At 39.1% G+C, this 24,488-nt stretch overlaps 1 protein-coding gene across 2 annotated transcripts in view; it reads left to right on the top strand.

Moving 5' to 3' along the window:
* The first annotated feature begins 205 nt into the window (after nucleotides 1-205).
* Nucleotides 206-24,488, top strand: part of TBCEL (tubulin folding cofactor E like) — a 76,117-nt gene continuing 51,834 nt past the window's right edge. Inside the window, exons 1-2 of one of the 2 annotated variants that reach the window (XM_019468854.2) lie at nucleotides 206-400; nucleotides 15,609-15,716. The gene's annotated coding sequence lies outside the window, so the exon portion shown is untranslated. The remainder of the gene's footprint in view (nucleotides 401-15,608; nucleotides 15,717-24,488) is intronic. The other variant, XM_019468855.2, reaches the window with a different exon arrangement.

Genomic DNA, 24,488 nt, shown 5'->3' with positions numbered 1-24,488 from the left:
GCACCTGAGGTGTCTCCTCACGAGGGCCAAGAGAAAGAGCAGGTGCAGTGTGTTTGTAGAGACTACCAGGCCCTTAAAGACCTCCCCGTCGCCATGGCAACCCGAGCTCGGTTGCCGAGGACCCGCTCCGCCGGCGCCCCCTCCCCTTCACGCAGCGGACGTGACACGTGCGGCGGGGTCACGTGTTGTTGTTGGGCCGCGAAAGCTGCTTCCGGGTCAATGCAGGACACTGGGCTCCGGCGGCCAGAGTGGGGGACGAGGTGAAGCGGAGCCGGGCCGGGGCCGGCCGGGACCAGGCCGGAGGCCGAGCGGCGGCGGCGACGGCGGTGGCCGGGAGGGGGGAGGAGAGGCGCAGCCCGAGGAGCCGCCGCAGCAGCTCCCCCGCCTCCCGGGCTGAGGGGTGAGTGGAGCCCGGGCCCGCCGGCAGTGCCGGCTTCTCGAGGCCCCGGGAGCTCCCCTCCGGAGCCGAGGCGCGGAGGGCCGTTCCTGCTGGGGCGCAGTATGGGAGGGGGGGGGGGGGACGCCGGGAAGAACTCGGAGCCGGACGAGGCCTGCCTGGGAGGAGGGGAGGGCTGGGCCACCTGCCCGCGGCTGGAGGGAGGACGGGGCCAGGCCTGGCTGGGGAGGCGCGGGGAGGGCCCTGGGCTGGGAGGAGGCGGAGGGCTGGGTTGGGGGGGAGCCCGAGTTCCTGGGAGGCTCCGGGCTTCTTGCCGTGCCCTAGGGGCGTGGGGGTTGGAAAGATGCCCTCTGGCTGGTAGGAGATGGAGACGGGTCTGGGGCTGCGGGGGAAATAGGAAACTTTGTCTTCGAACCAGTGTATGGGGTGGGGGTTGGGGGGGAGTAGAGGACGTGTCCCCCGGGAGGTTTGGTGGGGAACGGGGCGGGCGGGCATTTCCAGGCCGCTGGGACGCTAGGCCTGCTCCTTCCAGGGGCTGATGAAAGGACGCGGTAGTTTAACAAGGGCCCTGGGGAGAATCGTTTTGCCCTCACATTGGGAGACTTTGAGAAGGAGGGAATTGGAGTAAGATGGGGCCTGAGAGGAGGGTACCCGGCCCTGGGATCTGGGAGGGGGGCCAATGTAAGGATCTCCGTGGAGCTTCATTCTTTGTTGGGGATGGGGAGCATTGAGTTCTAGATCCTCGCCTAGGAGGACATTCTGGGAATTGGTGAAACGAGAAGATTTCATCCCGTCTTCTCTTGGCACAGTGATCCTAGAAGTTGCAGTTGAGGAAAGTTGGTTGGAAGAGTTGAACGGTTGACAGCTAGTGGAAGAAGGAGGAGCTGTCGTCTGAAGGTTGCTAAGTTACTGGGAGTTTGTAGGCAACCGCCTAGGGTTGTCGTTCGGGCAAGTTAGCGGTCCTTTCAGGTCCAGATACTGGCTTAGCTGGGGCTGTCCCCGTTCTGTGTATGCTTCCCTGGAGCTCTGAAATTGGTTTCCAAGAGTCCCTTCGGAGCGAAGAGATTATATGTAGGTGCTGAGGACTAATGAAAACACTCAGCCTTTGGGTCCTGAGGCATTAGAGCTAGATCTCTAGGGTAAGAGCTTGCAAACTTTTTTTTTTTTTTTACACATCATGCCCCATATGAAGAAGCACTTTTTACATTATGATCTAGTACATACCTATATAATGAGTGAAAAGTTTCGCAGAGCACTGTTTACTCTTAGGACATGTGTTACATTCTGATAAGTTCTATTCTGTTCCATTCACTTTTATTAAAAAATGCTGACTGAAATCCACCAAATTGATTTGTGGGTCACAAGCTGCTGCTTGAAAAACACTGTCCCAAGGCACAGTTCTTTGGCTTCAGTTAGTGTCCTGACAAGTTACAATGGTGTTGTATGGTTCTACAGAGCTACGATGATTATAAGGAGATGAGATTATAAGTAGATTGGGGGGGGGGGGTGTCAAGCCAGCCAGGTGCAACTGACCGCTTCATTTGTTTACATATTTATAACATGTAGCATATTTGGTGTTTTGGATCATAATCTTAACCTTTGGTATCTTAATGTGGCCTGATCATTTTATAAAACTTCTGAAGTGCGTGCATGCTTTAATTTTCTCCATCCTTTGCTGTGTCAAAGAAAATGAGAGGCCTAATCCTGTTGAGTTGATTTGTCCCTACAACATACTTAAGGTAATGTTAATGTTATAGTGTTGTAAATATACATTGGTTTGCTTTTCTGCCATATTTAGAAAAAAATCTCAAGCTGAAACCTAAACTCTTCTTATCCAATAATACATGGTATAAGAGTTATACATAATTAAAGATACAGGTACATGGTTTTAGTATATACTTTAAACTTAAATCATAAGTCTGAGTATAACTTTGAGTTAACATCTTAATTCCCCCCACGAAAATGTTTTTATCTGTTTGTAAAATAGATGAGGTCTTCATATGAACAGTATTATAATGAATATTGGTGAGTATTGGTGAACAGAGAGACCTTCATGTGTTGCTATGTTTTAAGTCTTTTTAAAGGTTGTCACCCAGCCTGTTGTTACGTGATGTTGAGTGTCAAATAATGTTGCCTGATTTCGGGAGGTAAATGTATAGGGTTTGTATTTAAGACCAGTTTATTGGTGTTAATTTTTGTTGAGGATGCCTTCATATTATTTGGAACTTGGAATTCCAAGCCATAGCCATCAGAAAAGAATTGCCCAAATTAAACTTCATCACTGGAGCCATATTCTTGATGAGAAGCCTTATGAAAACATTCTTAATCATCTTCAAACTTCGTGTGTTGTAAATTATATCTTTATTGATTGATTGATTGATTATATCCTGGGTACTGGTGAGAGGGTCTGTGTTGGCATGTATCAGTCATCCTTTAAAAATGATTTTTTTTTTTTAATCAGGTAAATATTTGTTTTTGAAATCCTTGGCTTTAAAGAATGTTTAAAAGCTTTCTTTTTGTGGTAGTTGCTTGAAACATGAAGGAAGAGTCTCATTAATTTCGTTTTCCTGGGAATCATGTGTACCTGTCAATAAACAGTTGTGGAGAATTTACCCTGAGTGATTGTGTGTGCTTTTTTTATAGTTTTCATTTTTTTCTCTTGAACCTCAGACTCTTAGGTCTGTCTACCCATAGTAGGCTCTTTTCCCCTTCCCCTTTTTGCTTCCAAACTTCTCTGGGTTTGGAAATTAGATGCTTATATTTGTTAGAACTTTGTGTAAAATAAGATTGTGCAGCTCTGAATAATGTTCTTTCAATTATATATGTATATTATATGTATACTAATACTTTTTTTTAGTGTATGAACTATGTGACATGTATTTTGGCTAGTCAGAGGCCTATTTATTGACCTCTTAATTGTGGGCTATCTTTAAAGTAAGTGAACTCTTTATATATTTAGTCTAGTTAGGCATATAAGAAGAATTTCTAAAAAGAAACCAGAAACTGACAGTGATGAAGGACCTAAGGAGTGAAGCGATCAGCCGTGATTGTTGCCTTTGCCCTACATGCAATGAGTCATTAAGAGTTGCTATTCCTCCCTTTTTAATCTTTTTCGTTACCCTCTCTTGACTTGGATTTCTTTGCAATTAGAATGCTAACAGCCTCACTGTTCCCATTGTCTGTTACTCTCATTCTACTTGATCTCACACAGCTTCATCAGAGTACTCTTCCCAAGAACAATGCCCTAATTTATCATTTCTCTTCTCCAAAACCATTAACTTCCTAGTGCCAGCACTGGATAAAGTCTACACTGTTTAAGTTGACATTGACGGTATTCTGGAGCGGCTACTTTTATCCTGACCCTGTTTTTCCATTCCTAAATGCAGATCCTCTGTTCCCGCCAAGCTGTCTACTCATTGTACTTTCTTTTTTAACTTGATTCCTAAAAATCTGGGAAATGTGTTCTTCATGAATTCCTACTCATCATTTTATTACATCATTTTATCATCTTCTTCCTTGAAGTCTTTCTTGCCTGTTTTGCCAATACTACTTTTCCTACATTGCTTTGTGATATTTGTGTGTTTTCTTTCTTTCTTTTTTTTTTTTTTTTTTTTTTTTTTTTACCCCTTTTGGATTATAAATTCATAGAGGACAGGAGGCCCAAATGTCCTCGAACCTCTAGGACACCTAGCACAGGGTTTATCAGAGTTCATGGACCAAGTGAATCAGAATTGACTGAATTTATGGTTAAAATTGCAGGTCTCCAAAAATTCCACCTTAGACTTACTGAATCAGAATCTTAGAATTTGCCTAGGCGAGTCTTCTGTACGGTAAAATTTGAGAATCACTTACCTAGCATGATGCCTTAAATTACAGTAGGTACACACGTAATTTTGGTGCAAATGATGTAAATGAGCTGAGTAATACCAGTTCAGCAGATTGGTTTAATTTTAGGGCTTAGCAGTCAGGCAGCCTAGATTTGAATTCTGTTACCTTTACTCATTAGCCATCTGACATTAACTTTGCTTTTCTGATATATAAAGTGGCAGTAATAATAGTATCATTCATAAGGGAAAGTGACAGTTGAATGAGGTAATATGTGTAAAACAACAGAGTGCAAAGCACGTAGTAAGCTCAATAAATTTTATCTGCTGTGGTCATAATGATCAGCATGATAGCAGTGGTTATGGAAGTAACAAAAAGTGGTGAGAATAGGTTTCACGTCAGTCATTGTTAATTGCTCATGGTTTCAAGGATTCAGGCTTAACATTTATTTTCCATTTTAGACTAACACGGGACCTGTATGGTGCTTAAATTCAATTAGCATGTTAAAATTACCCCCTTTAACCTCCCCTTTGCCTAAAGAAAACTGCAGACTTTTAAACGGAGGGCCTTCGCCTCATTCCATCTGGTCCTGCCCGCCCAGCATCATCTTCTAGCCCTGCTTACACACACCACACCAGCCAGTTTCTCACTTTGACTTACTTGGGCCTTTGCACGTGCTTTCCCCCTTTTTCATCTAGGGGATTCCTGTGACTCGTTTAAGACTCAGTTTCGTGTGTGGCCAAGCTCGGTGAAAGGAGTCACTGCTTTGGTGTTCTCAGAGTGCTTTTCCCATCCTTACATACTACCTGTGTGTACATTGGACTTCTTTTTGGCAGGGAACGGATTTGGTCCTGGCTTGTGTTCTAGGTACATGGTAGGTAGTTAGTCCACCTCTGCTAGAGGCAGAGGATGTCTGGTGGTTGACTCTTCTAAGCTGTCCCATTTGTCTGGACTTTCCCCAGCATGATCTGTTGACCACTTACTGCATGCCAGACACAACCAAATGCTTTAAACACTTCCATTTAATCTTCACGGTGACTCTAATGACTACGGAATAGCTATTAATAGTTCCATTTTACAAATGAGAAAGCAGGCGTAAAGAGGTAAGTAACTTGCTCGAAGTCCAGTGCAGATTCGTAATTGAACTCAGGCTGAACTGAAGCCCCGAGCTCTTAATCACAGGGCTCTTCTAGAAACAGAGGTAAACAAGATGACACATTTCCAAAACTGGCTATGTGAAACTTTTACTAATAACTCATTCATGGTCCTTAGGAATGTGATCTATTACTAGCACTGTTAAGAAAAGATTATTTAAAGGTCATCTGAGGTTAATGCTTTTCTAGTGATTTTCAAAATTTCTCTTTTGATTCTGTCATACTCATCACTGGTATACTTGATTTTCATCTCATTGCTAGAAGATATTACATCATGTTTAATCAAAGTAAAATTCACTTTTTTATTCATTCAACAAATATTTGTTGCCCTTTGCCAGATACTCCTCTCCATAACACTGAGCCGGACTGACAAATCTCAGCTTTTGTGGGACTTAGGAGAGGGACTCAAGCACTAAACATGTAGTAGTAAGTGGTGTAAAGAACGAAAGTGGCTGAAGTAATGGTGATTAATGGTAGTAATGGGGCTCTTTTTGATGGGTTGGCCAGAGGCAGCTCATCGAGAAGGTAACATTTGTGTTTGAATTTGTTTGAGGCTTGGATACTGAGATGAAGCCAGCAAAACCAAGAGCCAGGTAAAAGGCATTCCTGGGAATGCCTTAAGAGGGAATCAGCTTGGCAGTTCTGAGAAGTAGAAAGCCAGGCTGGCTGAAATCTAGTGGGTGGGAGGAGGTTCGGTGAGCAAGGTGAGCAGAGAACAGATTCAAGGAAGCCCTGAAGACCATGATAAAGAGATTGGATTTCATTCTAAGTGTGAAGGGAAGCCTTTGGTGAATTTAAGGGACATGATTTGACTTAAATTTTGAAAAGATCACTTGGCTTCTGTTGTGGAGGAGGGATTGTATAGTCATGAGAGATCAGGAAGGAAGCTATTGGAGCAGTCCCAGTGAGCAGTTGATGAAGGCTTAAACCAGAGTAAAGTAATGCGGACAGAAAGAATTGAGTGGAGTCAGGGTGTTTGGACTGTTGATAGACCTTGCTGATTAATTACATGGGACTGTGAGAGGAAGAGAGAAATAGGGGACTGGTAGAGGAAGAGAAGGTTTGAAAGAGAGACCTGAGAGTTCTGTTTTTGCCCCCTTTGTGCCCCTCGCTGATGATACATCCCCACCCTCCAAGGATGCCACAACCCTGAATTTTGTGTTTATTATTCTTTAACTTCTTTACAGTTTTTATTACATATATATGTGACCGTAAACAATATGATTAATTCTGTTTTTGAATTTTGTAGAAGTGGAATTTACTGTAAATATTTTTACAATTATTTTATCCTTTCAACAGTGTTTTTTTTATTGAATATCTTTTATTTTTTTTTAATTTACATCCAAGTTAGCATATAGTGCAACAGTGATTTCAGGGGTAGATTCCTTAATGCCACTTACCCATTTGGCCCATCTCCCCTCCTACAACCCCTCCCATAACCCTCTGTTCTCCATATTTAAGACTCTCATATGTTTTGTCCCCCTCCCTGTTTTTATATTATTTTTGCTTCCCTTCCCTTAGGTTCATCTGTTCTGTGTCTTAAAGTCCTCATATGAGTGAAGTCATATGATATTTATCTTTCTCTGACTAATTTTGCTTAGCATAATACTGTCTAGTTCCATCCACGTAGTTGCAAATGGCAAGATTTCATTCTTTTTGATTGCCAAGTAATACTGCATTGTGTATATATACCACATCTTGTTTATCCATTCATCTGTTGATGGACATTTGGGCTCTTTCCATACTTTGGCTATTGTTGATAATATTGCTATAAACATGGGGGTGCATGTGTCCCTTCGAAATAGCACACCTGTATCCCTTGGATAAATGCCTAGTAGTGCAATTGCTGGGTCGTAAGGCAGTTCTATTTTTAATTTTTTGAGGAACCTCCATACTGTTTTCCAGAGTGGCTGCACCAGTTTGCATTCCCACCAGCAGTACAAAAGAGATCCTCTTTCTCCACATCCTTACCAATATCTGTTGTTGCCTGGATTGTTAATGTTAGCCATTCTGACAGGTGTAAGGTGGTATCTCATTGTGGTTTTGATTTGTATTTCCCTGATGATGAATGATGTTGAGCTTGTTACCATGTGTCGGTTGGCCATCTGGATGTCTTCCTTGGAGAAGTGTCTATTCGTGTCTTTTGCCCATCTCTTCATTGGATTATTTGTTTTTTGGGTGTTGAGTTTGATAGTTCTTTATAGATTTTGGATACTAACTCTGTATCTGATATGTGGTTTGTAAATATCTTCTCCCATTCTGTCAGTTGCCTTTTAGTTTTGCTGATGGTTTCCTTTGCTGTGCAATTTTGATGAGGTCCCAATAGTTCATTTTTGCTTTTGTTTCCCTTGCCTCTGGAGGTGTGTTGAGTAAGAAGTTGCTGTTACCAAGGTCAAAGAGGTTTTTGCCTGCTTTCTCTTTGAGGATTTTGATGGCTTCCTGTCTTACATGTAGGTTTTTCATCCATTTTGAGTTTCTTTTTGTGTATGGTGTAAGAAACTGGTCCAGGCTCATTTCTCTGCATGTCGCTGTCCAGTTTTCCCAGCACCATTTGCTGAAGAGACTGTCTTTATTCCATTGGATGTTCTTTCCTGCTTTGTCAAAGATTAGCTGGCCATATGTTTGTGGGTCCATTTCTGGGTTCTCTATTCTGTTCCATTGATCTGAGTGTCTGTTTTTGTGCCAGAACCATACTGTCTTGATGATTACAGCTTTGTAATACAGCTTGAAATACAGTGTTTTTTTTTTTTAATATAAATTTCCAGTATACAGCTTTGTAATTCACATCTGCATACGCTACAGAGTGGTTACTACCACAGGTCTAGTTACCATCCATCACCAATCAGTTGACCCCCTTCACCCATTTCCCACCCCCGTAACCACAATCCTCTCTATGAGTTTATTTTTGTTTTGTTTGGGCATTTGTTTTGTTTTTTAGATTCCACATTTGAGTGACATCATGCAGTGTTTGATTTATTTCACTTAGTGTAATACCCTGAAGTCTATCCATGTTGTCCCAAATGGCAAGATTTCATTCTTTTTTATGCTAAATAGTATTCCATTGTATAAATATACTACATCTTATTTATCCATTTATCTATCAGTGGACACTTAGGTTGTTCCCATATATTGGCTATTGTAAATAATGCTGCAGTGAACATAAGGGTGCATATATTTTTGAATTAGTATATTTGTATTCTTTGGATAAATATCCACAAGTAGGATCGCTGGATCATATGGTGGTTCTTTTCTTAATATTTTGAGGAATCTCCATATTGTTTTCCATGTGGCTGCCCTAATTTACAATCCCACCAACAGCGTTATGAGGGTTCCCTCTTCTCCATATCCTCTCTAACACATGCTGTTTCTTTTCGTTTTGATAATAGTCATTGTAACAGGTGTTAAATGATATCTCATTGTGGTTTTGATTTGTTTACATTTGTCTAATAGTAATGATGAGCATTCATGTGCCTATTGGCCATATGGTGTGTCTTCTTTGGAGAAATGTTTATTTAGATCCTCTGTCCATTTTTTAATTGGGTTGTTTGGATTTTTTGTTGTTGTTGAATTGTGTGAGTTCTTTGTATATTTTGGGTATTAACCCCTCGTCACATACATGTTTGCAAATCTCTTCGCCCATTCAGTAGGCTGCCTTTTCGTTTTGATGATGATATCCTTGACTGTGCATAAGCTTCTTAGTTTGACATAGTCCCATTTGTTTATTTTTGCTTTTGTTTCCCTTGCCTTTGGAGTCAGATCCACAAAGACATTGCTAAGACTGAGTCAAGGAGCTTACCATCTATGTTTTCTTCCAGGAATTTTGTGGTTTCAGGTCTTACATTCAAGCCTTTAATCCATTTGAGTTGTAAAATAGTGATATAGTTTCATGCTTCTGCATGTAGCTGTCCAGTTTTCCCAGCACTATTTATTGAAGACTGTCCTCATTGTATACTTCTTTGTCAGAGATTAATTGTCCATATATGTGTGAGTTTATTTCTGGGCTCTCAGTTCTGTCCCACTGATCTGTGTATCTGTTTTTATACCAAATTCAAATCAATTGTTTAAAAATTGAAGTATAATTAACATGCAGTGTTATGATAGTTTCAGATGTACGATATAACGATTCTACAATTCTGTACATTTCTCAGTGCTCATTAGGATACGTGTACTCTTAATCCCCTTTGTCTGTACCATACTGTTTTGATTGTTGTAGCTTTATAGTCTAGTTTGAAATCAGGTAGCATGATATTTCCAGCTTTCTTCTTCTTTCTCAAGATTGCTTTGGCTATTCCAGGTCTTTTGTAGTTCTATACAAATTTTAGAATTATTTGTTCTAGTTCTGTGAAGCATGCCTTTGGAATTTGATAGGTAGTGCATTGAATCTGTATTACTTTGAGTTGCATGAACATTTAACTATTAATTCTTTTAATCCATGAGCATGGAATATGTTTCCATTTATTTGTGTCTCAGATTTCTTGATTTTAAAAGTCATTTATGTTGATGAGAAAACCAGAGAACTATTAGTTTCCATTGCTGTGTAACATTGCATTTTATGAATATAGCATAATTTATTCAAGCCTGTTCTTGGATGTAAAGGCCTTTATTTGGTCAGGATTTTCATAATTTAACACAGTATTGTTGTTGTGAACATTCTTACGCTTGTCTCCTTGTACACTTGTACAAGTTCCTATACAGTTTACACTGAGAAGTAGAATTGCCATATCACAGGATATGTGCATCTTCAACTTAACTAGACAGTGATAAAGTGTTTTCCAAGGTATTTTTACCAGTTTTTATTAAGGTATTTGTACTCCCAGTATCAATGGAAGAGTTTGTGTTCTTCCACATTTTCTCCAGTACTTTGGTAGTGTCAGAGTTTTTAAGTTTTGCTAATTTATATAAAATAATATTCCATTGATATTTTAATTTTTGTTTCTGAATATTATTAAGCTTGAACATCTTTTACATATATGTATTAGTCATTGGAATTTCATCTTCTGTTAAATAATGTGTTCATATCTTTTGTCATTTTCTATTGGATTGTTTTTCTCTTTCTCACTATTTTTAGGAATTCTCCGTATTAGTTACATGTGTTGGAAGCATCTTTTTCCAGTTTCTGTCTTATGTGTTTTCATGTTTAATGTCTTTTGATCAAAAGTTTTTTTTATTTTACTGGCCAACCTTTCCTTTATGGTTCTTTATGTTTATGAAATATTTCCCTAAATCAAGATTTTAAAGTTCTTCTCCTGTTAGAAAAAAATAACTGTTTTCTTTTCATAAGGATAAGGCTTGAGTTGAGTTTTTCTATGTTGTGAGGGAAGTATTCACTTTTCCCTTTCTCATATTGATAATCACTTGTCCCAGGATCAGTTACTCAAGTTTCATGTTTTCCTACTGATCTCTTTGCCATTTCCTGCCATATTTACATGGGCCTGTTTCTGGGCCGTCTTTTCGATTCCATTGATCTCCACCCCTCTCTTCCCAGCCGCTCCCAACCCCCCGAGTTGTTTTCTTTAACAAAGTACACTTTGTACTTACGGTACTTATATAGAGTTGCCGTGAACACTGAATGAGTCAATGTGGAACCATTGCTCCTGTGGGAGATACAAGGTTAGGTTCCTGCCAGTTCTGGTCACATTTTTGTCAACTGATCAATACATAACCTTGTTTTATATGTGTGTCTGTTTAAAGACATTTTATTCAACATATATTGTTGATCTCTTAACTTTGAGTTCAGAGTGCATAGCAGTACGGTTCGTGTTTGAGTAAATCGTATCTAACAGTCTTTTCTCCATAAGGCACATCACAGGCTTCTTGTGTGTAAGAACACTAGACAGCACTTCTGCAGGACACTTCAGAGCCATCGTAATAATGAAAACAGAAGAATATGAAAAACATGGTGCTAAATCGCAAAAAGGGTGCTTGCTTACAGTGTGAGAGCTGAAGCAGGATGGCAGAGTGCTACCTTGTTCTATCTCAGCTGGATACGTGCACGGTGGGCGATTCAACTTAATATCTGCACGTGCCCGTGAGCTGCAAGTATGGATTTGGGGGCCACAAACAAACTTTATTGAATAGGTGAATTTGCAAATAATGAATTCTATAATAATGACACTCGACTACGCTATGAAGTCTTGTGAGAGACGCAGTGTTTCAGGAAACCCTTGTCTTCAGTCCTTTTTCTTTTCTCCCATGCTTGCACATGTCTTCATAACATTTTAAAAGAATAATACCAAGGATGTCTCAGATGCTCAGTTCTGATTGTCAGATGCCATCATCTCAGTAAAAACACTTCTTATTTGAGAAGGTTTTTACTTATTATCACAGTATTGTTATTTAGTTCATAGTTAAATGGGCAAAGAATTTTAGGAAAGAATTATAACTCTTCAAATGTTGAAAACAAATGTAAATTATTAAATCCTTATTCTTGTGACTCTTGTGTGATGAACACAGTTTCTCATAGGTACTATTAGTAATTTAAGGCATGAGTTTTATAAAGTCAAGTGCCCTTTGGAAGTTTTTCTTTTCTTTTCTTTTCTTTTCTTTTCTTTTCTTTTCTTTTCTTTTCTTTTCTTTTCTTTTCTTTTCTTTTCTTTTCTTCTTTTTCCTTTTCTTCTGGAAGTTTTAGAAATGCTGACTCTGTTAGCCCCTTATCCGTTAGTGCTGTTTGTCCACATGAACATTGTTAGTAAAGGAGTCCAAGAAAGCGATTAATGAAGATTGTATACTTTATAAATCAAACCTCTCGCAAAATGGATTTATTGAGACTTGGCTAGTTTATCCTTTACTCACTGTTTCACATTCTTAAGTGAATTGTTGGCACTAATTTGGTAAGTGTGCTGGAGGAGTAATAACCAGAATTTTGGGACTTGCTCTATGTTCATCTTATTTATATATATATAAATATACATATATATAAATATAAATTTATAATATATAAATATAAACTTATAATATATAAATATATAAAAATATATTTATAATATTATAAATATAGAATACATATACATATATAATACATATATATTAATATGTAATATGTAAATATATAAAAATATAAATATATATATACACACTGTGTGTGTGTATGGCATATGTTCCATAATTTTTTGAAATATTTTATATCGTGGTAAAATATAAGATAAAATGCAGTTTTAACCATTTAAAAAATTTTTTTAAACATTTATTTATCTTTGAGAGACAAAGCAAGACAGAACATGAGTGGGGGAGGGGCAGAGAGAGGTGGGTACACAGAATCCAAAGCAGGCTCCAGGCTCTGATCTGTCAGCACAGAGCCTGACGCGGGGCTCGAACCCACGAACCGTGAGATCATGATCTGAGCCAAAGTCGGATGCTCAACCCACTGAGCCACCCATGCACCCCATTAACCATTTTAAAGTATATGGTTCAGTGGCATTAAGTATATTCACGTTATTCTACAACTATCAACACCATCCATCTCCAGGACTTTTTCACGTTCCTAAATTGAAACTCTGTCCCCATGAATCAGGAATCCTCATGCTTCGCTCTCCCCAGTCCCTGGCGACCATCATTCTACTTTCTTTCTCTGTGAATTTGGCTACTATAGATCCCTCATATAAGTGTAATCATATGGTATGTGTCCTTTTATATCTGGTTTCTTCCACTTAACATTATGTCTTCGGAGTTCACCCATGTTGTAGCACGTGTCAGAATTTCTTTTCAAAGCTGAGTAATATTTCATTATCTGTATACACACCACATCTTGCTTATCCATTCATCCATCCACGGATATTGGGGTCATTTCCATCTTTCGGCTATTGTGAATAATGCTGCTATGAACACTGATACACAAGTATCTTTTCAAGTCCAAGCTTCCAGTCCTTTTTTTATGTATCCACAAGTAGGATTGCTGGGTCATATGGTAAATTATAAGTTTAATGTTTTGAGGAACTGTCATACTGTTTTCTGCAGCAGCTATACCATTTTACATTCTCACCAGAAAGGCACATATATTCATCTTTCGTTACTAAACAGTGCCTGTTCTCAAGTATGGCATAAATCACTAGCTTTTGCATATAAAATGTGAAGTATTAATATGGATACTAAAATAATCAGTATTAAATTTGTTGTGACTATATTTTTGCAGGAGAATTTAACTTGTGCTAGGTAGCAAATATTTCTGACTGCTCCTGATTCATTGCTGTATCATTTCATCTCTTATTTTTGGAATCTCCATGGAGAGGTAGACATAATTATGCGTTTCAGTAGCTATGAAACATTTTTGTTCACAAGGACTCTGGTCTCAGAGTTTATTAATAAAACTGCTTTTTTTTGTTTTGTAAAATACATTTGATATCCACAATCAAAAGTGATTAGAAAACTCATTGATTAGCACATTTATAGAGTGCCGATTATGTGTAAAGGTCCAGTCCTTGATAGATACAAAGAAACATTATGATATGGTCCTTACCCTCAAGAGCTATACAATCGAAGGCCATGAGACATAAACCCATGAAAATCACATTACTGGGCCAAAGTTAAATAATAATGGCATGTAGGACAAAAATGATACCATGCTAACGTGACTGATTAATCGCCTGCTGAAAATTTTAGGCAGTAGATACCCTGAGCTCAGCTCAAAGGAAAAGGACCATTATGGCAGGAGGTATCTGTGAAGTTTATTCTGAGCAAGATATTGAAGAATACATAAAATTTAGAGAAGAAGGGGAAAGACCTTCCAGTTAAGGAGGAATGACATTAGAAGTGTCAGACATTTTTATTGCCTGAGTCACTAATTGGCATTAATTGGCATGGTCCTGGGACCAAAAACAGTTAGATCAAATCTATTTAACAAAGTTACAAGTAAGTCCCCCCAGCTGTACATTAATGCTACCATGCTTCCTGGGTGGTGATGGGAGTAGTAATAGCTGTGGCAGTAGAAACTATAGTAAATGGATATTTATTAAGTGTTTTCTAGGTGCCAGGCACTGTGCTAAACACTTATTACCCATATTGTCTCCATTCTTTAGCAACCGTATGAGCTGGGAGCTGGGGGCTCTCTGTTACTCTTTTTTATGGATGAGGCAATGGAGACTCCGAGAACCGAAGTAACTTGCCCACAGTCACACAGAGCAGTAGAGTCAGTTCTGATTTACCTCCAGGCAGTTTGGTTTTTAGAAACAGCACATGTTACCTACCACTGGGCAAACCACCATAGCACTAAATGTGGAAGAGGCTAGTGATCTGGAAACTTTGCAACTTTTCTGTGTAGCTGCTGTTCAACATCCTGGCAATCCCTGGTTATGTGTTGGAATGGTGTGTAAATTCTGCTATAAGGCTGCTTGCAGAGTGATGTACTAGTAGTTTGTTCCTAGTGAGGCCTTGCTTTAAGTTAATAGCTTTTGTAGGTGTTCAGGAGGAGAGATAATGGGGGTAATCTCTTCTGTATTCAGCTGAGTAATGACCTTAAACTTGTGTATTCACAGTTGAAAGATAGCATGCATATGTGATTTTCTTCTGATGAAAACTACTCTGTTCAAGAGACTAATATCCATTGCTTTTTGGTGGGAAGGAGAAGTTAAAAATAATTTTTGCCCCTTTGGTGACGAGACTAGCCCTGCTGCTTAGTTTTGTGGTTCAGTCCCCCTGATGTGGTTACAAGGCATGTTTTGGCTATGATCGTTTTCGATTATTTTAATAAGTTGTGTTTCTATGATTTGTGCATGGTGTCATATACTGTTGACATGAAATATACCTTTTTTTTTTTTTTTTTTTTTTGAGTAAAGATAGCATGACTCAACAGATTAGGGGTACCGAAAGTATGACTTAGCATGCTGGTTGGGCCGTGGAAACTCAAGCAAGTCAGCTCAGTTTCGTGTCCTGTAAACAGAGATAAGTGTCAGTTTGTCTATTTCAGAGGGTGGTTATGGAAATTACTAGCCTTTAAAAGATTGTTAATCTCGGTGTGGGGAGACTTGGCTTTTGGAGAACATTGACTCAAGAGCAAATGTATCTACCTCCTGAATTTTGAGTGAGTGAGACATTAAAGCTTTGAGATTTTCCCAAATGGAATCTTGCCATATGGAAAGGTAGGGTTGGATGCAAATTTGTTTGTGAAGGGGTTGAGATGGGGAGTAAGAGTGGAACTCTCCTTGGAAGCCATTGAAGTAAAGGATATAGTGAATGTTGAGCTTTTTTCACTGTTATTGTAATTGCGGAAAGTGATTTTTTTTTTTTTTTGTAAATTTCAGAATGCATGATTTCATAGGATATAGACAACTGGCTTAAGCCAACATTTCTGGACAGTAAGAAACTGCAAATCAAGGAAGAAGTGCTTAGAAATATTTTCACATAAAGAGGTACTTAAGTCTAAATAGCAGTGTTTTCTTTTTATGTATGTGTGTATGTATGTTTGCATTTTATTTTTTTTTTAATAGCGGTATGTTCTTAATTTTTTTTAACTACTTTTTCATCAAAATCGTAAAATTCTTGGGCTAGAGCATTTAGATAAGACCTGTCAAGTGCTGTGTTTATGTCCAGTAGACCATGCCCAGGAGGGGCAGTCCTGTTTGCTACTGTGTGGCTGTAGATGAGAAAACGGACTTTTTGTCCAACGTTAAACATGCCTCATATACAATATATTTCTTTCATAGACAACATAGACAGCTCTGAAGCTGTACTCACTGGTAACACGGAGTCACAGTTTTAGACATCTTTGGCGTCACGACTATAGTGAAGTAAAGAATTTGGGTTAGATATTTTAAGGTCTGCCATGCTCTTAAGGTGAAGCAAAGTGATGTGGTACGTGAAGGGGAAGCAGTGCCCCACTAAAAGCATAACCCAAGGACTGACCAGGAGTCTGAATTCACATTTCATTTGGCAGTGTTGGATTTTTTTTTTTTTTAATCTTCTACCAAAAAGTTGATATGCCACATTATTACACTTGGGTGTAGTTTAGTGTGCAGTTGAGAGACTGAGAAACAGGGTGGTTCTTAGTAGGCTGTGAAACTGTGGCATGGTGTATTATGATAATGGATTTATCAGCCGCGGTCAAGTTTTGCACTTGGAATGCTTAGAGTAAATTTATGAATTGGTGAACTATAATTCTACAGACTCATTCTGAAACTTTAATTAGCTTATTTTCCTTACTTTTCATCCCAAGAAGGCATCCACTAAGGTATAGTACATAATGGTCAGAGGAGGTTAAGTGAGATAAAATTACAGGTATGCATACTTTATGATAAATGAAATTAGATCTGCCATACAGGATGAGACTGTCTAGCTTAATTGTATTGCCTTGGACAATGTCCCTGAAGTGTTTTTACGGGCAAGATAGCTGTCATTCATGACTTCAGTGGCAAAAGATTGTTTAATGGAATACTTTACAAACCTGAAAAATGATTATTATGTAGATATGTATTTATTGGTATAGAAAGTTTTTCATGAGCTATTTAGCAAAAAGGCAGGTTGCGCAACTACCTAAAAGTAATTTAATTTCGTTAAAAAGTTATGTATCTCCATAGCATGGGAAAATGGCCCAGAAAAAATACACACTATTAGGTGCATCCTCAGGCTTAACCTACTTGCTACATCTGTTGACCACAGCTTCCTGCTCTGGCTGTGGCTCTAATATGATATGATGTGCTTCCGATATCAATAGCTTTTGATAACACCTATTTACATGCTAGCTTACGTAATAAACAAGAAACTACATCTACATGGAAACTACATGGGATTACAGGTCTCTCACTGATTTTCAACTGGAAATTTTTAAAAATTTGGAATATCTATCACATTTTTAAAAAACAATTATTTAGAAAGAAGCTTATTAATAGACCTTCATCCATTCATTAATTAATCATTCCTGGAGGGAAAAATATATCCCACAGAGTAATTATGTTTTATTGGGGTACATTTATGCTGAAGATGAGAGAGATTTAGAAAACAAAGCAAACTAAAGTCCCAGGTACCTGAAATGTCTGAGAATCTGGCAAGATTTGGGTATAGTGGGGGTTTTTCTAAAAAGGAAGCTTTCTGTTGATGGTGTTAGGAATCCACAAAGAAGTTAAATGGGCTTTAATAAACAAATAAACACTGGTGTCTGCGTGGCTTAGTTAAGCGTCCGACTCTTGATTTCGGCTCAGGTCATCACCTCACGGTTGTAAGATCCAGCCCTGCATCAATCTCTGAGCTGGGCGTGGAGCCTGCTTAAGATTTTCTGTCTGTCTCTCTCTCTCTCTCTGTCTGTCTCTCTCCTCCTCTGCTCCTTCTTGCTCTCTCTCTGCCCCTCCCCTGCTCTTTTTAAAAACAAACAAACAAACAATAAAAAATAAACTTGTAAAAATTGAGAAAGCTAGTAATCCTAAGAGGTTCTTTGAAGCTGTTCAAGAGCTTTTCCTCTTTAGACTTGTTTTGTTGGTATGTTGTTAACCTCCTCCACCTGCCTCACCCCCAAATTCAGCCTACACATTTCTCTTTTGTCCTTTTTAAGAAAGACCAAGATCTAAAACTGTTCTTTCTGAACACTTGGTGTTTCTTCATCACCTGTCCTATCTTTTCTGCTTTCATCTGAGCTTCTCAAAGGCATGGTCTATACTCAGTCTTCACTCATTTCCTTCATTCCCTGTGCTATGGTTTCTATGCCCTCCCTGTACTGAAACTGCTTCCCTTAAGGTAACAAACTCCTAATTGCCCAGTCTTTTAAGGATTAAAAAATTCTCATCATTTTTCACCTCTTGTATTCGCAGTGATCTATCAAGTTTTCTTTTATCCATATAAGAGGAGGCTGACCTGAGCAAGGTCAGTCATGAGCTAACCATTGTCCCCCGCCTGCAGTCAAGCCTCCTGCCTCACCTGCTCTCCCCACATGTCTTTTCTGTTTTAGCAGTATCACTTCATAGCCATGTTTCATGTCTCTTGTGCCTGTTCACGTTCTGTTTCCTGTGCCTGGAATACTCTTCTCCATCCTGTTAACCTAGTCTTCATTGTCTTTCAAAATGGCTCACGATTTACCTTCAGCCTCCTTGATCATGCTTCCAAAAGTGAATCACTTCTGTTTGAATTCACTATTTCTGTGTGGCTTATTTCAGGTTTGTGTTATCTCTGTGAATTTCCTTCTAGATCGTGGATGCTCTGAGGGCAGAGTTTGGATTTTACTCATTCTCACTTTCTTTCAGCGTTTAGTCCAGCATTTGACATAGATCTGGTGTCTGGTTCATCTTTGTTTCTGTTTTCAGGATTTTTTTATTTTTTGTTTTTTGTTCATCTTTGTTGAATGAAACTAAATGAGGCTGTAAGCTTTGTGAGGGCACACATTTCATGAACGAACGAACGGGCAAATAAGCCTAATGGGAACCACTTGATAAAGTGCAAAAAAAGAGCAGAGAAAACTAAATATATTTGTTGTCCCCAATTTTATTAAACAAGTGATAAAGAGATTCTTATTCTCAGATTGTCTTGTAAGGGAAATAGGCACCTAAGTGCAGAAAGATGAAGGGAACAAAGTGTCATCTGACGAAAGGAAACTAAAAGCGAATTGGTAGAGCCTCTCCCAAAATGTTTAGTTTAAGTTTTGTTTTCAAGTATTTGGTAACAAAATACCAGCAGGTAGGTTTTAGAGTGTGGTTTTGCTGCCCTTCTCCGATGAATAGATAAGTTGGGTTAGCTGTACCTAAGTCGGTCCCATGTCAGATGGCTGAAAATAATTTAAAACTACCTAGGAGTGTTTCCCTCTTCTCCATTAGTTTAATGCTATGAAAAATCTTCCTTGATATTTAGGCTCATCCTAAATTAATGCATATTTTGAATTATTATGATTTATTTTTTAGAACTGTGAATCTGGGGGCACCTGGGTGGCTCAGTCGTTAAGCATCTGATTTCGCCTCAGATCATGATCTCACGGTTCCTGAGTTTGAGCCCCACGTCGGTCTCTGTGCTGACAGCTCAGAGCCTGGAGCCGGCTTCGGATTCTGTGTCTCCCTCTCTCTCTGCCCCTTCCCTGCTCGCTCTCTCTCTCTCTCTCTCTCTCTCTCAAAAATAAGTAAACATTAAAAACAACAACTGTGAATCTGTTCCCAACCATTTACCCTTGCAGTAATGTGCATCCTGCACACGAAGCACCTTCCTGCTTCAGGAAGCACCGCTCTTTTTGGTCGTCTCCACAGGGACAGGTGCCTGGGAAGCCCAGAGCTCCCGGAGCATCCCTGGGCTTACGGCTTTGTAAGCTCTGCCTCCTGGAGTCCTTGTGGTTCCAAAGTCACAGTAGTTTTGATACAGCTTGGGTAATTTGTATAAAATATTTAGTTAACTTTTATTAACCCATTTAACTTGGCTAGCAAAGGAAGTGACCCTGCAGGCCTGAGGGTATTCTTCCAACCCCTCTGTACATGTCACGGTGGACTTTTGCTTCACCTTTGTTAAGGCCCTGGGGAGCCTGTGTACTCTGGCTCCGTCTTACCCTCCCCTCGTTTAGCCTCGTTCTGCGGCTCAGGTGGGTTTCATTCTTTCTTTTTCTTTGCCAGTTGCTGTTTTACAAAAGTATTTATTTCCTTTTGGCCACCATTCTATTTCTCTTTTCTTCCTCCTTCCCTAATTCCTTTAAAAATTATTATTAATATTCTGTATTTCACATGGAATTCCAAATTCCAGTTTGGAACTTTTTTCACAGGCAGTTGATAACAATGAGGAATTAAAAAGCCATTTGGCAGATTATTAGCTCATTCCCAGATAGATCACTTAAAAATGTTTATGTTTCAAAAAGATAACGCAGTATATGAAAGGAAAAGATGATGTATGCATGCAGTGAGCTCAGGTGGTTCAAATGGGTGCAGTGAAAAAGCGAATCTCCTTTCCACCCTTATTCTTCATTTCCTCCCTCTGGATTTTTTTTTTTTTTTTTTTTTGAAGTTGTGAGTGAGACTAGTGGTATTGGCATTCACACTTTATGAAGTATGGTACTCCACCATAAATTATTTTTGTGAAGTACATATTGATCTTGCGTACCGGTGTAAAGATTTGTCTTGTGTATCTTCCAGTGTTAGTGGTCAGAAGTGTTCTGTTTTCAGTTGTGTTGAGTTTCATACCGACTTTGACCTGACCCTTTGCTGGGAACATAAAGTGTGAATGGTTTGACAGTGATGAGGAGTTTTAGGTGACTGGACATTCTTTTCCTATACTAATCTATTTGGCAAAAATGTACTGAGCACTTTATCCTCCAATTTGCACTTCATCCTGACTTTCTCCAAGCACTTTTACAAGAGCACATTATGGTTCAGATTCGAGGCACAAAGCAGTTGAGATTTTCACAGGCACACTCCACAACTTGGTAATGGAACCAACATCACCCAAGATTCCTGGCTCCCTGGCTTTCAGAACCAATTCAGAATACTTTTACAAATGCATTAGAACTCTGCCAACTACAGAGGTAGTGAGATGTAATTTGACACCTGTTCTTTCCAGAAAGTCATAGATTACCCCCTCCACCCCGCCCCCCCCCACCAAAACCTTTTAAAAGGCTCCAGTTAAAGATCTTTTTCCATCCTGTATTTCCTCATTTTTCAGACTGTTTGGTTTTCAGTTTTCCTTTCCCACCTACTGTTCCTCCTAAAACTGCCCCAACAGATTTTGAGTAGATTTATGTTACTGATCCATTTTGCAATCTTAATGTTCTAATTCAAAGCCCATGTATTCATGTGTACGCTATCTACGTTCCTGGAAGGCTGTTCCAATAGAGTATCCTGGAAAATGACCAATGAAGGCGCCTGGCATTGCTTTTAAGTCTTTAGGGAAAAAAGAATATGAAATAAACCTCTAGACTATTTGGAAGAGTTTTTAAAGCATGGGGCCATGAGGAATAACTTGTTACGTTCCCGTGATTGCTGGCTTACTAGGACTTATTTCAATGTGAGTATGCCTCTAGTGTTGCCATCCCTCAGTTTGCCTGTATTTAAGTTGTGTATTAGATTATTGCCCCTGAATTGGCTTGAGTTTAAGTGGTTCTAAAGCTTCCAGTTTAAAGATGCTGTTTAAACTTGGTGAACATTATTTTGACACACAGTGAGTTGAGCACCCTCCCTACACACTTTTTATTCTTTTTTTTTTTTTTTTTTTTTTTTTACTTTTTATTCTTTTTTAAAAAAATGTTTATTTATTTTTGAGAGAGAGAGTGTGTGCGAGCAGGGCAGGGGCAGAGAGAAAGACGGAGAGAGAGAATCCCAAGCAGGCTCCATGCTGTCAGCACAGAGCCTGATGTGGGGCTTGAACTCACTAAGTAACTCACTGACAGTGAGATAAGATCAAGACCTGAGCTGAAATTAAGAGTCAGACACCCAACTGAATCATCCTGATGCCCCATTGAACTAAGTATATAGAAGATAACAATGTAACCTCTTTGACTTTTGTTAAACACTTCCAAAAATTCTGTTGGCATTCTGCTTGAGACCAGTCTTTGATAAGAACCGTGGTGTCTGTCCCTAGTGGCATAGCACCTGCCCTGTGTTGTCTGCTGTTGGTGATAAGCTTACGTTGTAAAAGAACCTTCCACCTGAAGATTCCTGAAGTCTTTGATGAACACATACACTTCAGTTTTGTGACAACCATTAGCACTGAGTTGGAGGGCAGCAGCATTTATCACTCCGTGTGGATGGAAAGAACAGACTGCCTTGTACTAACAGGTTCTGTCTTTAAGCTCACGAATGAGGATCCTGACAGAGGGCAGTCCTGAATTTTCAAGATGTCGTGTGATATCCTCATTGTGAAATGTACTTCATAGTCTAGACCTTGATAAATGAAACTTTTGTTCAGTAGATGGCCATGTGCTTAGTGAGTATCTACGCTGTGTTCTAGGCATTTGTGAGTTGATTTTACAAAGTACAGTAGACTTGGCCCTGGTAGTAATTTAGGGAATGGGCCAAGTTGAAAGACCACTTTTATATTCATGTTTTTTTTCAAATTCTTATTACAAACCTGAGAGGAACATTTTAGCCCATCTATAGGTGAGAAAATTAAAGTAGAGAGAGGTTACATAGCTAGCTTATGTTCTACCCAGCTAGTAAATGATCGAGCCTGAGTTTTCTATGTTCATGTGCTTTCTACCATACTACAACTTCCTGTAATATGTAATTAATAACGTGTGTATATTTTAGAGCTTTACAACAGCCCTGTAATCCCAATAATGCATTTGTATATTTTAGAGCTCTATAGCAGCCCTGAAGCCCATTAGTCTGGATGTTCCTATTGTATCTTACAGACAAACACATTTGAGTCCTAGAGAAATAATGTCTTGCCTGATGACACAAAACTATTAAGTGGTAGTACTGAGTGGGGCTTACATCTACTCCCCATCCTGAATTCTCTGCTCCTCCTGCTTGGCACACCGGAGGCTAGTGGTTTTTGGACTCCACAACATTTATTGAGTTCTGTATAGGGCACTGTGCCAGATGCTGGGAATTAATATTGGAGAAATAAAATGACCCTGTGGTGTTCCCCTTTATACTGTAATGGTGGAGTTAGTATAGTCACATGGGAAAATACCTACCACTCAGCATAATTAAACCATATAAGCAAAAGTAAACCAGTGTAACATAGTGAAGTAAATATGTCACTTCCAATGACAAATAGTTTGGAGCATTATCTGGCGCATATCACACAGCCTTCTGAGAAGTTTTTTAATGCTCATACCTGCTGGTTTCTTTTAGGACCATATACAAGTAGTCATTTCCAGCCTCTTCAGCTTTACTTGCTGCTTCTCTGTAATCTATAATCATATGTTCATCCCTCTTCTATTTTAAGAGGAAAAATCTTGACAGTTGCCCCCAATTCTCTACTCTGTCCTGTTCCTGCCTAATTTATCAGCCCATTTCATCCTCCCCTTCTTGTCAACTGCCCTTCTGCCCTTCTAATTAAAACTTCTCAAAATGTTGGGGCGCCTGGGTGGCTCAGTCGGTTGAGCATCTGACTTCGGCTCAGGTCATGATCTCACAGTCTGTGGGTTTGAGCCCCGCGTCGGGCTCTTTGCTGACAGCTTGGAGCCTGGAGCCTGCTTCGGATTCTGTGTCTCCCTCTTTGTCTGCCCCTCCCCTGCTCATGCTCTGTCTCTCTCTCTGCCAAAAATAAATAAACATTAAAAAAAAATTTTTTTTAAAAACTCCTCAAAATGTTGACTGTACGCTCTACTCTGTGGTTGTTCCATTCCTTCATGACTCTGCTCCCTCTGCCTGTCCTTTAAACAGCAGCGTCCCTGAGAGTTCGATTGTCCTGCTGTTCTTAGAAATATTGCCTGTATCCTGATGATGTAGAAATCTTCATCTCTAGCTCACATTTCTCACCCAACTGCAGACTGTTTCCTTGGATAGCCCACAGATGCCTCAGACTGGAAGTGGATAAAGTGGATTTCATCATTTTTTTCTGCAGAACGAAATCTCTTCATATTTTCTTTTTACTTAATGGTATCATCAGTCACCTGGTTACCTGTGCTAGAAACCTGGGGATCAGTCTTGACTCTATCTTCTTCTCAGCCCCTATAATTCCTGAAAAGCTTGCTTTAACATATATACGTATACATACATATATATATACATACATATATATATACATATATATACGTACATATATACGTATATATGTATATATTATATATATATATACGTACATATATATGTATATATGTATATATATATATATATATATATATATTTTTTTTTTTTTTTTTTTTTTTAACTTGGAGACTGGACTGAAAAGCTTGCTTTTCTAAATTGACCTTGAATCTGCCCCAGCTTTCTCTTTATACTAACACTGTATTAGGTCAGGCCCTTGTCATCTCTCTCCTGGTTTTGTTTTTTTGTTTGTTTTGTTTTGTTTTTAACATTTTAAGAACATCGCACTTTATTTTTTATTGAGGTGTAACTAGCACACAGTGTTATATTAGTTCCAGGTGTGCAGCATATTGATGCAACAGTCCTGTACATCACTCAATACTTGCCACAATAAACGTAGTCAGCATTGTCACCATACAACATTATTATAATATTGTTGAGTGTATTCCCTATCCATGACTTTTTTTTAATAACTGAAAGTTTGTATTTCTTAATCCTTTATATATATATATATTTTAATGTTTGTTTTTGTGAGAGAGA

The sequence above is a fragment of the Panthera pardus genome, unplaced genomic scaffold (genome assembly GCF_024362965.1).
Source record: "Panthera pardus isolate Hobbes unplaced genomic scaffold, ASM2436296v1 HiC_scaffold_12, whole genome shotgun sequence".
NCBI lineage: Eukaryota > Metazoa > Chordata > Mammalia > Carnivora > Felidae > Panthera > Panthera pardus.
The sequence above is the reverse complement of the archived record's forward strand: the minus strand, read 5'-3'. Positions and strand labels throughout refer to the sequence as shown.